Below are 14961 nucleotides of genomic sequence, written 5' to 3' on the forward strand. Positions count from 1 at the left end.
TCCCAAGTAGCTGGGACTACAGGTGCCAGCCACCACACCCAGCTAATTTTTTTGTATTTTTTTAATAGAGATGGGGTTTGACTGTGTTAGCCAGGATGGTCTCGATCTCCTGACCTTGTGATCCACCCGCCTTGGCCTCCCAAAATGCTGAGATTACAGGCGTGAGCCACCACACCCCACCTAAATGCTCCTTTAAGAAGAGCCATTTTAATCTAAGCTATCACAAGTCCTAGATCTGATGGGTGCTGGAGTTTTCCATATTATAAGTCTATATGAATCAACACAACTATACTCATTTCTGAAATCCTTAGATGCAGATCTCCTGGTGCTTAGAAGCAGGGGCTGTGATGTCAGGCTGCCCAGGCTTAAATGCTGCCTCTATTACTTGCTGATGAATAAAGAGAAGTCAACCTTTCTAAACTGTTACTTTGTTTGCACAATCAGGACAATACTGGCAACTACCTCACAGAGGTGTAGTGAAGATTTACCTCTGCTTGGATGTCTAATGGGCATCTCAAATCCAAAATGTCCAAAACTGAGTTCTTGATCTTCCTTTCCTGAACCTGTTTCTTCCACTATCTTCCCAATGCTTTTCCCATGATTCAGGGCAAAGCCTTGCATCTCACTGACTCTTCTCTTTCAGACACCATATCCTGTTGGCTCTATCTTCGAAATATAACCAGAATTCAACAATTTCTCACCACACTCCACCCCCTACCCTGATCCAAGTACCATAATCCCTGCTTGGGCAATTTCAACAGCATCATACTTGACCTCCTCTTCTAACTCTTGCCCCCACAGTCTATTCTCAACATAGTAGTTAGAGGAATCTTGTTAAAATGTCTCTTCTCAAACCATTCATTAACTTTGCATATTTCTCAGAATAAAAGCCCAAGTCTACAAAATCAGGCCCTTTATTAACTTTCTGACCTCGTCTCTGGTTGCTCTCCTCCTGGTCATGAGCATCTCTGCTTCTGAAACAAACATGCAAAGCATGCTCCCGCCTCAGAGCCTTTGCACTTATTCCCTCTTTCTGGGCCTTTCATCTTCCAGACATCCAGATGTCTTTACTACCAATTTCAGGTCTTTGCTCAAATATCACAGTCTCAGTGAGCTCTTCCCTGAATAACTTCTTAAAATGAAAGACCACCACATTCACACATCATACTCCTTTTCTTCTGTTTATGCCTTTATTTCTCCCCATAAAACTCACCACCATATAACACACTATATGTTTTCTTCACTAATTTTAATTATTTTGTGTCTTCTCCCCCTAAAATATAAATTCTCTGAGAGCAGAGCTACTTCACTGTTTGATTCTTCATTGTATATTCCCCTGATCCTATTGTGTACCTACTCTGGGACATTACTGAGTTCAGCAAGTTAGTAAGTACAAAACACCTAAAAATGTGTGACACATACTAAGTGTACAATAAATGTTAGCTATTGTTTACTCGGGATATTCATTTATGTAATTTCTCCTAGTTTTTAAGTCTTTCCAATATATACTGTGATTATAAATTGCATTAGCTCCAAAACAGTTTGTTTCTTAATGTTTCACTTTTGTCTTTAATATGAAATTAATCTAACATTAGAAACTCATGACTATAAAGCTCCAAAGACATTCTCTAAAGATGATCTGCTAAAAACTAGTTTTTAATAGTTTTTAAATAAATATTTTATACTCCTTAAATAGTCCATAAATATAGTTTCTATATTTTTCCCAAGTAAATTTTGAGGAAGAATTTAAAAAATTAGTGATATATAATTTATATATAGTTCTGTATTCATTTTTTATGATTTCTTAAAAATTTCAAGCTAAATGAGTTTAAATAAATAGTTAAAATAATTTCACTCAAGCTCTGTGATTAGTAACTGAAATAGCAGAGAAAAACATCTAACACACCAATATTTTTCTCTTGTTATTCTCTTTACCTTCTTAAATTCCAAAGATAGACAGATGATTGATAGAGATAGATAAATGATTGATTGATAGATAGACAGATAGATAGACATAAAATAGAATAAATACTATTCAATCTTATAAAAAGAAGGAAATCCTAATAAACCTAAAAGCCGGTGTGCTAAGTGAAATAAGCCCAGCATAGAAAGACAAATACTATAACCTCATTTATATGTGGAATCTAAAACAGTCAAACTTGCAGAAACGGAGCATAGAATGGTGGTTGCCCGGGGCTGTGGGGGCAGGTGCAGAGATGGGGAGATGTTGGTCAAAGGGTGCAAAGTTTCAGTTAGACAGGATAAACAAGTTCCAGAGCTTTATTGTACAACATAGTAAAACACAGTTAATAATAATATATTGATACTAGAAAATTGCTGATACAGTAGATCTTAAATACTTTCACCACAAACAACATGTGAGGTGACAGATATGTAATCAGTCTTGATTTAATCATTTTTCAATGGATATATGTATAAAATATCATGCTGTACACTGAAAATACATACAATTTTTATGTGTCACTTACAAAATCATCTGTATTGCTAAATTCAGCATTTTAAATATGAAAATATTAGCATACAAAATCTACCATATGTACTAAAATTGAACATATATTAAAAATATTGAAATCAATAATAGTAATATGGATTAAAAGCTGGAATCTTTGAGTTTTAAATGCTCATTATTAAGCAAATAATTAAAATCCACAGTTTAAATTGCTGAAAGTAGAGGTTTCAGTCAAGAAATGAACTCTGAACTATGACCATTAATTAAACAGGAAAAAGAGTTATTTATAATATGGGAAAATGTGCCATTTGGATGACTACTGAAGGCATTACAGAATTAAAGGAAATGCCTTTGACTAATCAGCTGAACTTGACCAGAATACATAAATTTACGTCAGTTATCTGGGCATGGAGGCAAACATCTATAGTCCTAGCTACTTGGGAGACTGATGCAGGAGGATCGCTTGAGCCGAGGAATTCAAGGCTGCAGTGAGCTGTGATCACACGACTGTACTCTAGCCTGCGGGACAGAGCAAGACTCTGTCTCAATAAATAAATAAATAAGTAAATAAATAAATAAATAAATAAAATGTAAGTCAGAAGCTTAGAATAAGTTTTAGGTCCCTAAACAAAACCTTTCAAGAGGACTCTCATTCACTTCCCTACACTAATATATTCCTCTTCATTCACTTCCCTATACTAATATATTCCTCTTCAGTATGAATTCTAAATGGATAGCCTTTTTACTTGAACCCAATGCATTTAAAAGATGCCTTTCCTACTAATTACACCTCTTGTAGGAGTCATATAAAAGATACTAAGATCTATGAATGTTTTTGAATTGATAATGAAAAAAGCTTTCTCAATAAATAAGGTTTAGAGAAGACAGAATATATAGAAGAACAAATCTGAAATGACTCTATAGATTTTCCTTTAACAAAAAGAGAGAATTTGAAGAAGACAAAATTCAACTATCTACATACACACACACACACAAAAGTAGTCAGCTTATCTGAACCTGCCAACTAGGAGATTTTTTTAAAAGGTAATTCAGGAAGATAACACAAATGGTCAGCATTTAAGATCTCAGATCAAAGTTTTGGATGTTTTTAATAATTCAGCATGTAAGGAGCAAGCATAGTATTTTGCATGCATATTTTTACTAGTTGAAAATTGTTACCTATCCAGTGAGCGTGTCTCTGTGGAAGGACTCACACTCCATAAGCATCTATTGATAAAATATTAACAGCAGAGAGTCTTTTATTTAAGCATTTCTCAAAATAAAAAAAAAAAGACTACCTACAGCATATAATTCAAATATTATATTTTTAGCATCAAAAGATACAAATCTAGTTCCCAGATATAATATTAGTTACAAATAAACAAAAAATAAAAATAAAAAGCAAAACTTTAAGTTGTAGAATTTACAAACTTAGCCAAGAAGTAAAAGATGCAGCAATCTGACCAATGAGTTACCACGGGGTGAGCGTCTCCTATGACTAGCTCTGAAATGTGTGGATTGAGAGTGAGGTGCAAATATTTGTCTTTACTTCTGTTGTGTCAACCACAAGGTCCATAGCTACCTCTTCATGGTAGAAAAATAAACTAAGTACTATATATAAACAAGTTTGTTAGCAGAAAGGGCCATAACACTCCAAAGTTAGTTTTTCTGAAGAATTCATAGGAACAAAACAGAACAGTAAGTTAGGGTCCGGCACAATGGCTCATGCCTGTAATCCTAGCACTTTGGGGGCTGAGGAGGATGGATCAATTGAGACCAGGAGTTCGAGACCAGCCTGGCCAATATGGCAAATCCCTGTCTCTGCTAAAAATACAAAAATTAGCCGGACATGGTGGCCACACCTGTAGTCCCAGCTACTCAGAAGGCTGAGGCAGAAGAATCAGTTGAACCTGGGAGGCAGAAGTTGCAGTGCGCTGAGATCGAGCCACTGCACTCCAACCTGAGCAACAGAGCAAGACTCTGTCTCAAAAAAAAAAAAAAAGAAAGAAAAAGAAAAGAAAAGAGGGCCATATGTTTAGTACACTGCACAGAGATTTTTTTAAAAAATCAAAACCTACAAGATGGAATTAGTACCTGTGGGAGGAAAGATACTTTCTTTCTCAGATACTTACTAACCATAAAGCCTAGCTATAAACACACGTCAGAAAGTCAGAAATACTTTAAGACAATCCAATTTTTAAAAACAAATTATGTTACTCCATTTTGTCCATTTAAAAGGCAGACAAGCCAGACCCTGAAGGCTGATGAAAATAGTCAAACTCAACATATAATGACATCAATGATTTAATCCTTTCATTATAAAAAGAATCAAAGACCATTCACATTAGTAGGCAAAATCTTAAAAAAGAAACTGGAGGGAGACCTCGCATTTATATTATACTATATGATCAAGCTGTTTCCAAAAACCAAAGCTCACTGTCTAAAAATTGAACATGGAGTCTGTTAAAATTGCTCCTTGTGTGTCTTGGTTGAAAGAAATGCTGGAGGTAACTAAATGAACTGGCTTATACTCAAAAGGCTTAAGCCATTATGGTCCACTGGCATAAAATATATAAAAATGCCAAATAGTTAATGTCACTATTAGGACCAACAATTGTTGGTTAAAGCTGCATTGTCAGCAACGGAGAATGTAATGTTAGAAATATAATGAAAACTCTTCTATGATGATTCATAAAAATAATGTATATGGAATGAGATGGTGTGGGAAAGGTATACAGCATTCCAAAATAACATTTGATCCCAGGTGGTACTGTTTGAATATGTGTTCCCCCAAATCTCATGTTGAAATTTGATCCTCAGTGTTGGAGGTGGGGCCTAATGGGAGGTGTCTGGGTCATGGCTGTAGATCCTTCATGAATGACTTGGTGCTGTCATCACAGAAATGAGTGAATCTTCACTCTTAGTTCCTGTGAAAACTGTTTTTTAAAAGAGCCTAGTACCTGCCTCTCTCCTCTCTCTTGCTTCCTATTTCACCTTGTGATTTCTGAACACAGCAGCTCCTCTTTTCTTTCCACCATGACTGGAGGCAGGCTGAGTCCCTCACCAGAAACAGAGGCTGATGCAATGCTTCTTGTATAGCCTGCTGTGGTAATTTAAAAATTACCCATCCTCGGGTGTTCCTTTATAGTAAATGCAAAGAGACCAAGACATCCAGTTATATACAAAAGGATACTGAGCATTCTCTTCCAGGCTTCAGGAGCCGCAGATTACAGTGCAGACATGGTCAAGTCCAAGAACCACACCACACAAAACTGGTCCCGAATATGGCACAGAAATTGCCTCAAGAAACTCCAATCACAAAGATACGAATCTCTTAAGGGGTGGACCCCAAGTTCCTGAGGAACATGCACTTTGCCAAGAAGCCCAACAAGAAGGGCCTAAAGAAGATGCAGGCCAACAATGCCAAGACCATGAGTGCACGTGCCGAGGCTATCAAGGCCCTCGTAAAGCCCAAGGAGGTTAAGCCCAAGATCCCAAATGGTGTCAGCCACAAGCTCCATCAACTTGCCTACATTGCCCACTCCAAGCTTGGGAAGCATGCTCGTGCCCACATTGCCAAAGGGCTCAGGCTGTGCCGGCCAGAGATGGCCAAGGCTAAGGATCAAACCAAGGCCCAGGCTGCAGCTCCAGCTTGAGTTCCAGCTCAGGCTCCCAAAGGTGCCCAGGCCACTACAAAGGGTTCAAAGTAGAGATCTCCATCTGCCAATATGAGAACAGAAGGACTGGTGTGACCCGCCCTGCACTGCCATCTGCAGAGGGCTGGTGTCCTCCTGTGCTATTTGTGCAAATAAACCTGAGGCAGGATTTGTTTAAAAAAAAAAAAAAAGCATATTGCCATATTGCCTATTGAGATCTGACAAATTATTCTTGGCCACAATGTATTAAAAAGTAACACTCCTCCCCTACCCCCCCTAAAAAAGTATGGATTTTTAAAGTCTGAAGGTATCAAGGAAATTTTCTAATTTAGCCTCTTATTTAAACGAAGCCTTACACTACAGTGATTTTCTAAGTTTATAATTTAGAAAACACAATCCTCCCCCATCATTTTCTTTTCTCTACAATTTATCTGGTAAGGAATCTGGGCTCTTCATTATTCATTATTGCATGAGCTGGACTCGGTAGCAATCAGGAAACAGCTTCATTTTTCTCCCATCACTGCATTCAAACATTCTGTCAGGTCTCTCCTCCTCTAGCCTTGACAGTGTCTCTTTCAGATTTCTTTTCATGATAACAATTTTGTCATCCAGTATTAAAAAGTTCAGTCTTATCTAACTCAAAGCATTAATCTAATACTTGATTTGGAGCGTCCCCTCCTGTCAGCTCAGGAATGACTCCAGTGTGAGGGGAAGAGAAGCTGTGAGAAGACACAAGGGAGGACTCTGTTCTGGTTTTTTATATTCCTTTCTTCTCTCCCTATCCCACCCTCAACCTTGCCCTTTCATTTCTGAATCCCGGGAGATGGCAGGGATCAAAAAAGGAGCTAATTTATAATTCTCATTTGACTATCAGATGTCCTCCATCATAGCATCCTTCCAAATATTGGATCTCATTAAGTACATTTGCAGATTCTTCGGAGACTCTCAACAAGTTCCTATGCCCCACACGTTTCCTTCAATAGACAATGAGCACTTTAGCTGACTGCTCAGAATCACCCGCACACCTCAGCTTGGCCCCAGTAGGCAGCCCTCTTAGGGTCCACTTGACTCACAGGAAGTAGAATGGACATGCAGCTTGACAAACTGCTGACTCCTTCCTCCTTGCCCTGCAGTCAAAGGCAGCTCTACTTTGATTTCTATCCTTTGTCTTTTCCAGAAGAGAAGCAGAGACCTATTACTATCACACTTTGCTTCAAATTATGGAGAGTCACATGTCAGTTTCTCTCAAGAAAAAACTCACTTTCTGCTCAGCTAGATGCAAGGGGAAACCCCACTGGTTTTTGCAATTTGGCAAACATCCAGTCAGGGACTGAGATGACATTCTACCATTTTGTAGATGACTATAACCTCTATACGCAGTACTCTTGTGGCTTCCCAACACGTGATTTGGTGGTGAGGGAAGCATCTGCCTCCCTTCCCTGTAAAAGAGGTCTGAATAGGCCAGAGGCAGATCACAGACCAGTTGGTGGTCTGGCCAATTTTCAGTAATTCCTATGGAATTGGATCCAGCACCAATCTCTGAAGTATGGAGGAGATTATCACTCAATGTCCCAAGCTTTGAGGTCTCAAATTCTAAGACAAGAGGACATCTCCCATTCCACATGTTCTTATAGATTCAAAGTGGCTTTTTAATAAAGTGTCTTAAATGAAAATTTATCTTTCTGAATTGCCACCCAACTAACTGGGGAGGAGAAATCCAAAATAAAAGGCTTAGCGACCTCACTCCAAATGACTCTGTCCCTTTACAATGAAACTGTCCTTTTGAGCTTCTGTGATCTAGTCTATGTGGAAAGGGCATAAGGCAAAGGTAATTAAAAGGTTCATGAGAGCAAGAGCAGTGCAGCATTATCCTAACTGCATTCTTCCTGGTGTGAATAAATTAATCTGTTTCATTCACTACCCTGGCAAACTAGTCCAGGTACTGTATCACACTAGAACATAAAAACCCTTACATAGTAAAAGTGGTAAATGTATTCTGAATTAACAATGAATTAGGACACTGTCAGTATTTCTACTAGCTAATTAGAAAAGCTAGAGTCCTTATATTTGGAAGATGGATTCACTGACACTTTCTCTAGGATTTAGGAACATAAAATCAAACCATAAATACTGTGTTTGCTTTTGGTGGTTTTGTGGGGGGTTGTTTCGGAATTTTTGTTTCTTTGTTTAGTATTTCTGAGACTGAGTTTTGCTCTGTCGCCCAAGCTGGAGTGCAGTGGTGAGATCTCGGTTCACTGCAAGTTCAAGTGATTCTCATGCCTCAGCCTCCCAAGTAGCATGTGCCACAATATTTATCTGAATAATTAGGAACATAAAGTCAGACAGACTCGTTAACCATCCAATGCCAGTAAGTATTAGATGAATAAATAAATCAATGAAATACTTTTTCAGTTTTGTAATATGTCAGAAACCATAGTCAAATTATGCATCCTCTCGAAGCCTCAATTTTCATGTATGTAAAATACACAAAAAGAATACCCACTTCAGTGATTCTCAATCACAGTACATATTAAAAACCAAATAGTTTCTGATTCAGTAGGTCTGAGGAAAGACCCGGACAACTGCATTTAAGCTTCATGAATATTTGGAAACTGACCCATGGCTGAGAATGACTATGCTCCCTCTGAGGGCTGTTGTGAGGATTAAATGAGATACTGTCTGAAGGCATTTCATGTATTAGCACACGCTTAATACATATAAATGTATACATTATACACTTCTTTTTATAATACTTTATACATATCTATTCAGTAAATTATATAATACATTTAAGAATTAATAAGCAAATTATTAAAGCAGTGGTTCTCAAACTTCAGCATGATTCTAATGGGGGACTCATAAAATACAAATTGACAGACCCCACCCTCAGAGCTTCTGACTCAGTAGATCTGAGAGGAAGCTCAAGAATTGCCTTTCCAACAAGTTCCCAGGTGATGCCGGTCCAAGGATGACACTTTGAGAACCACTACCTAACAAAAATTTTAATCATATTTGTGATGGCTCATTTTATAGGTCAACTTGACTGGTCCATAGAGTGACCAGATACTTGGTTAAACATTATTCTGGATGCATCTATGAGGGTGTTTCTGGATGAGATTAACATTCAAATCTGTAGGCAAAGTTAAGTAGATTGTCCTGCCTAATATGGGTGTGCATCATCCAATCCTTTAGAGGCCTGAATAGAACAAAAAGGAGAAGTAGGTGAGAATCTTTGAGCTGGGACGCCAGTCCTTTGCATTCAGACTGGAACTATATCACCAGCCACTCTTCTGGGTCTCCAGTTTGCAGACAGTAGATAGGGGATGTCTCAGTCTCCAAAATCACAAGAGCCAATGCCTTATAAATCTCTTTCGGTATGTATATATATATGTGTGGGTGTGTTTGTGTGTATCTGTCTGTGTGTGTGTGTTCTACTGATTCTGTTTCTCTGGCGAACTCTACTACAATATCTAAGAAATTATGTACATATAAAATTTAAAATGATAGGCAGAAAATACAATATCAAAATGCAATATTTTAGATGTCTAGAGGTTAATTTTTTTTTGTTTGGTGACTTGAAATATAGTCTCATATGATTATTCCCTTCTCAACAAGGCCTTAACTGACACCTTTCCCCTAGGGTGAATGGGAAGACTACACCTTTGCAGTTCCACTATACCATATATTGACTTAAGATATATGATAGCACTTAACAGCCTTGAATTGAAATGGACTAATAAGGCATTACTTCCTATCTTTAATAGAAAGCAAAGTCCTTGAAGGCAGAAATCAGATCATAGTTATCTATGTACCCCAAGGGCCTAGCACAGTGCCTGCAGACAGTCAATAAAATGCTTAATGAATGCATGAAATACAGTAAATTACTCAACTCAATTTGGAATACAGTAAGTTTTGTGATTTTTTTTAAGTCTCACGGTAACTCCATGGGAAACTCTAGATGTAGATAGAGCCATCTCTCAGTTCTTTTATTAAAGCAGTGGTTCTCAAAATGCAGAGCTGGGGCAGGCTGGTATGCCCTAGAAGATATTTGGCTATGTCAGGAGACATTTTTGTATGTCACAACTGAAGAGGGTCCTAAAAACATCTAGCGAATGAAAGTCAGGGATACTGCTAAACATCCTCCAATGCCCAGGACAGCCACCGACAACAAAACGTTCAGCCCAAAATGTCAAAGGTGCCTAGGTTGGGAAACTCAGCATTAGAAGAACGCAACTGAGCTAATTAAGCAAGGTCCTAACCCTTCTCCCATCACCCTCCTAAACAAATGTTCAGCCTTAAGTAAAAGAATATCAATAGCAGCAACTTACTCGTGTATAACAATTTGTTTTACAGATAGCATTTTGCAACCTGGGGCTCAAGGTCACAAGGGCTCAAGTTAGTGGTAGATTAGGAGTAAAATGTATTCTTACCCTGAGCCAAACACTCTCAGACACTTTCTTCTTAACTCCTGGCCAGTTCATTCATCATTTAATCTGAACCTCATCAGTAGCTGCTTAATCACTTCTTTCTCATGTTACCTCAATTTCTGAGCCTAGACAAGATCACCTGTGTCAACAGATCCCTTTCTTCCAGTTGTTGTTTTGGTAATAAATTTTTGTGATTTTCTTTAATTCAGTTACGTGGCTTAGCTGTTTTTCACATTAGGCCTCTTTTAAAATATATATTAATTCTAATATAAAACATTTTGCAATAAAGCCTGATTGAAAGATAATGAAATGGCATCTTTCACAGTCAAGAGCAGGACAAATAACCAGTTGTGACCTTCCCTTTTTCCTTTTCAGTTGAGCCCTAAATTGCATTCCAAAGCCCCTGCTCCTGGAACAGCCTTCTGCAATCAACACAACCTCTTGGAGGTTTTACTGTCTCTGGCATTTGCAGGCTCCCTTGTTCTCACTCTCTCTCTGTGTTTCCTTGCTGTGAAAAACATGTTGACCATCAGGCATATGGCAGAATAATTGTATTTCAGGCAAGCCAATGTGGGAAACTGGAAGGCAAATCTGGTCATTTGTGGATATACACAGGACAAAGAAAAATCAGTATAGAAAAGCAGAGGCTGTCCTGGAGGTAAGCTGAGGCTGAAGGTAATTTACTCAATAGAGCACCGTTGCTGTAAGACAAAGCAAACTTTGACTATGCTGCAGCACTCTCATATCCAAAAAAGTGGAGTTAGGAGAAGGAAGGAAAGAAGGGATGAAGGAAAGAAGAAGGGATGAAGGGAGGGAAAGAGGAAGGGAGGGAGGGAGGGAGGCAACAGGGAGAAAGAAAGGGATGGAGTAAAGGAGAAGGGGAGATGGAATGAGCATTTATTGAATACCCACTACATATAACTTTGCTGTTTGTTATGTCATTTAATCCTCACTATAGTCCTGTAAGGTAGGTAATATTGTCTCCATTTTTTTCAGATAAGGAGAGTGAAGTTGAAAGAGTTTAAGTAATGTGCCCAAAATCACAGAGCTGGGATTGGAACATATATCTGTCCGATCCAAAATCCCCCCAAAAAAAAAAAAAAGAAAAGAAAAGAATTGAAAATGGTCAGGTTCTGGAAAGATGTGGGGTTTTTTTTGTCCCCACACCCAGAGATAGATGTTTTCAAAAATTTTTTTAAAACATATTAAGAAAAATCATTTGGGGAACATTGTACCTGGCATGATGGAAAACTGAATTGAGATATGGGATTGTTCTTCCTGAAATAAGATATCTGGTTTATATACTTACTTCATACTGGTTTTTTTAAAAAATAGATAATATTTTTTACATTTATTTCTTTCACAAATAATTGGAAATACTAAGTGAAAGGCACTGTGCTAGTCACCACTGAAGGTATAACTGTGAACAAGACATGAAATTCACCATCTAGTAGAGAAGAAAAGTACAATAGAGTTTGATAAATATTGTAACAAGTGAAACCTCAAGGAGGTATGGGAACAAGTTAATACTGACAAAGAGTAATGCCAGCGTTTCAGGTTGAGGCTTAAGGCATGAGTAAGCAAAGTGAAAACCCCTTTCTTCCACAAAAGAAGTTAGAAGTCAATGTTAAGTTTGGAGGAACTGCATGTGCACGTGCACGCACACTCTCTCTCTTTCTCTCTCTCTCTCTCTCAAACAATACTCTAATTCCAGACAATAAAAGAAAGACCTCTTCCACTTAATCTGCCATGTCATTCATTAAAACAGAGCTAATTCCATAGCATGTGGTAAAAAGCAGCATTGGACTAAAAGCCAGATCTGAATTTTCATCTAGGCTTGCCTGAGTGCTGGCTATGTGACTATGGGAAAGTTAAGTTTACCTTCCCTGAACCTAAGTTTCCTTATCTGCTAAGAGAGTTAAGCTAAACTGTTTTTAAGTCTCTCCCACTTTTAACACTCTGTGTAGTTCTAACTCTAATGACTACTCAATGACATAGTGTAGCTTGCTAATCAGAAATTTGTTTGATAAACTCTCTTAGAACTTTAGACTTTTGAATATTTATGGAGAGAGAGAGCAAGATGGTGTGGAAAGCTCTACCCATTGTCCTGCCAGCAAGAATATCCAGTTAACAACTATCTACACAGAAACAACGCCCTCATAAGAACCAAGAACCAAAAGTCAGGTTAGCACACATAGTATCTGGTTTTACCTTCATATCACTGAAAGCAGCACTAAAGAGATAGAAAAAATAGTCCTGAGTCATCAATGCCACCTTGCCCCCACCTCTGGCAGCAACTGTATGGTGCTGAGAGCATCTCTGTGTGCTAGGGGAGAGAGAACACAGCAATTGGGAGGCATTGAACTCAGTGATGTTCTGTGAGAGCAGAAAGGAAAACCCAGATCAAACTCAGCTGATGCCCCCTGCAGAGGGAGCATTTAAACTAGGCCCCAGCCGGAGGGGAACAGTCCATCTCAGCAGTCTGAACTTGAGTGCCTGTAAATCTCACCACCTAGCGCCAAAGTGCTCTTGGTCTCTAAATAAATGTGAAAGGCAGTCTAGGCCATAAGGACTGCGACTCCACAACTCTTAGGCAAGTCCTAGGGATGAAATAAGCCCAGAGACAGTGGATTAGGGGGGCACACGATGTACTGAGGCACCAGCTGGGGTAGCCAAGGGAGTGCTGGCATCACCCTTCCCCTAACCCCTGACTGCTCAGATCCAGGCTCAAAAAGAGACCCCTTCCTTCCACTTGAGGACAGAAGAAGGAAGACTGAGGAGGATTTTGTCTTGCATCTTGGATACCAAATTAGCCACAGAAGGATAGGTCAGCATCATGAAGCTCTGTTCTAGGCCCTAGCTGGCAGATGACAATTCTAGACATACTCTGAGCCAGAAGGGAATCTGCTGCCTTAATGGAAAAAATCCAGTCTTGCCAGCGTTCATCACCTGCTAACTACCTAAATAACCAGCAGTGATACCCAGGCACTGCATCATGGCCTTGGTAAGCCTCTAAGACTTGCTGGCTTCAACTAACAACACTGCCACAGAAGGATACAGCACCAGTGGGCTCTTGGGGTCCCCAATTCCAGGACTTGACTCTTGGACAGCATTTCTGAACCTGCCCTGGGGCAGAGGGGAGCCGACTGCCCTGAGAGGAGTCTAGTCTCAGGCTGAACAGCATTCACACAAGCTGACCTAAGAGTCCTTGGGCCTTAAGGGAACATGGCTGATAGTCTGGCAGTACTTCTCATGGCCAGGGGTGGTGGTGGCTGTGAGGTGAGGTTCCTCTGTCTTTGTAAAAGGGTAAGGAAGAGTGGGAAGGACTACATCTTGCAGTTTGAGTGCCAGCTCAGCAACAATAAATAGAAAATCAGGTAGACTCCTAAGGTTTTGGACTCTAGTGCCTGACTCCCAGACAGCACTTCTGAACCCACTTGGAGCTTACAGGACCTTGGTACCCTTGGTACCCTGAAAGGAAGGAGCTTCAGGTGGCTCAGAACAGACAGAGAGAGACTGTATGTTTGGGAGAAAGTAAGGGAAATAAACAAGAGTCTCTGCCTGGTAATCCAGAGAATTCTCCTGAATCTTATCTAAGACTAACAAGGTTGTACCTCTATGAGTCTGCAAGAACCACAGCATTACTGGGCTTAGGGTGCCCCCTAAGGTGGAAGAAAGTGAGAGAAATCACCTTCACTAAAAGGAAGAGAAGAAGGAAGAAAAGACCATAAAACAATCATAAAACAAATAACAAATGGCATGAGTAAGTTCTTACTTAACAATAACATTAAATGTAAATAGACTAAACTCTCCAATCAAAAACACATAGAGCGGTTAAACCCACTTGATCACGGTGGAGTATCTTTCTGATATGCTGATGGATTTGATTGCTTAGTATTTTGTTAATAATTTTTGCATCTATGTTCATCAGGGCTATTGTTCTGTAGTTTTCTTTTTTGTTATGTCTTTTTTTGGTTTTGGTATCAAGGTGATAACAAAGACAAGTAAAAAATGGAAAACTACAGGGCAATAGCTCTGATGAATATTGATGCAAAATACTCAACAAAATACTAGCAAACCAAACTTAACAATATATTAGAAAGATCATTTATAATGACCAAGTGGGATTTACCCCTGGGATGCAAGAATAGTTCAACATATGCAAATCAAGCAATGTGATACATCATATTAACAGAATGAAGGATAAAAATCATATGATCATTTCAATTGATGCTGAAAAAGCATTTTATAAAAGTCAACATCCTTTCATGATTAAAAAAAAATCCTCCAAAAACTGGGGATAGAAGGAACACAACTCAACATAATAATAGCCACATATGATAGATCCACAGCTAGTATCTACTGAATGGGGAAAAACCAAAAGCCTTTCCTCTAAGATATGGAACAT

At 38.9% G+C, this 14961-nt stretch overlaps 1 protein-coding gene and 1 pseudogene across 3 annotated transcripts in view; one reads left to right on the plus strand and one right to left on the minus strand.

Moving 5' to 3' along the window:
* SLC44A5 (solute carrier family 44, member 5) overlaps positions 1-14961 on the minus strand; it is a 426185-nt gene that overhangs the window by 387141 nt on the left and 24083 nt on the right. The gene's annotated exons all lie outside the window — the stretch shown is intronic.
* LOC105508120 lies at positions 5711-6180 on the plus strand (annotated as a pseudogene).

This window comes from Colobus angolensis, unplaced genomic scaffold, assembly GCF_000951035.1.
Source record: "Colobus angolensis palliatus isolate OR3802 unplaced genomic scaffold, Cang.pa_1.0 Scaffold158, whole genome shotgun sequence".
NCBI lineage: Eukaryota > Metazoa > Chordata > Mammalia > Primates > Cercopithecidae > Colobus > Colobus angolensis.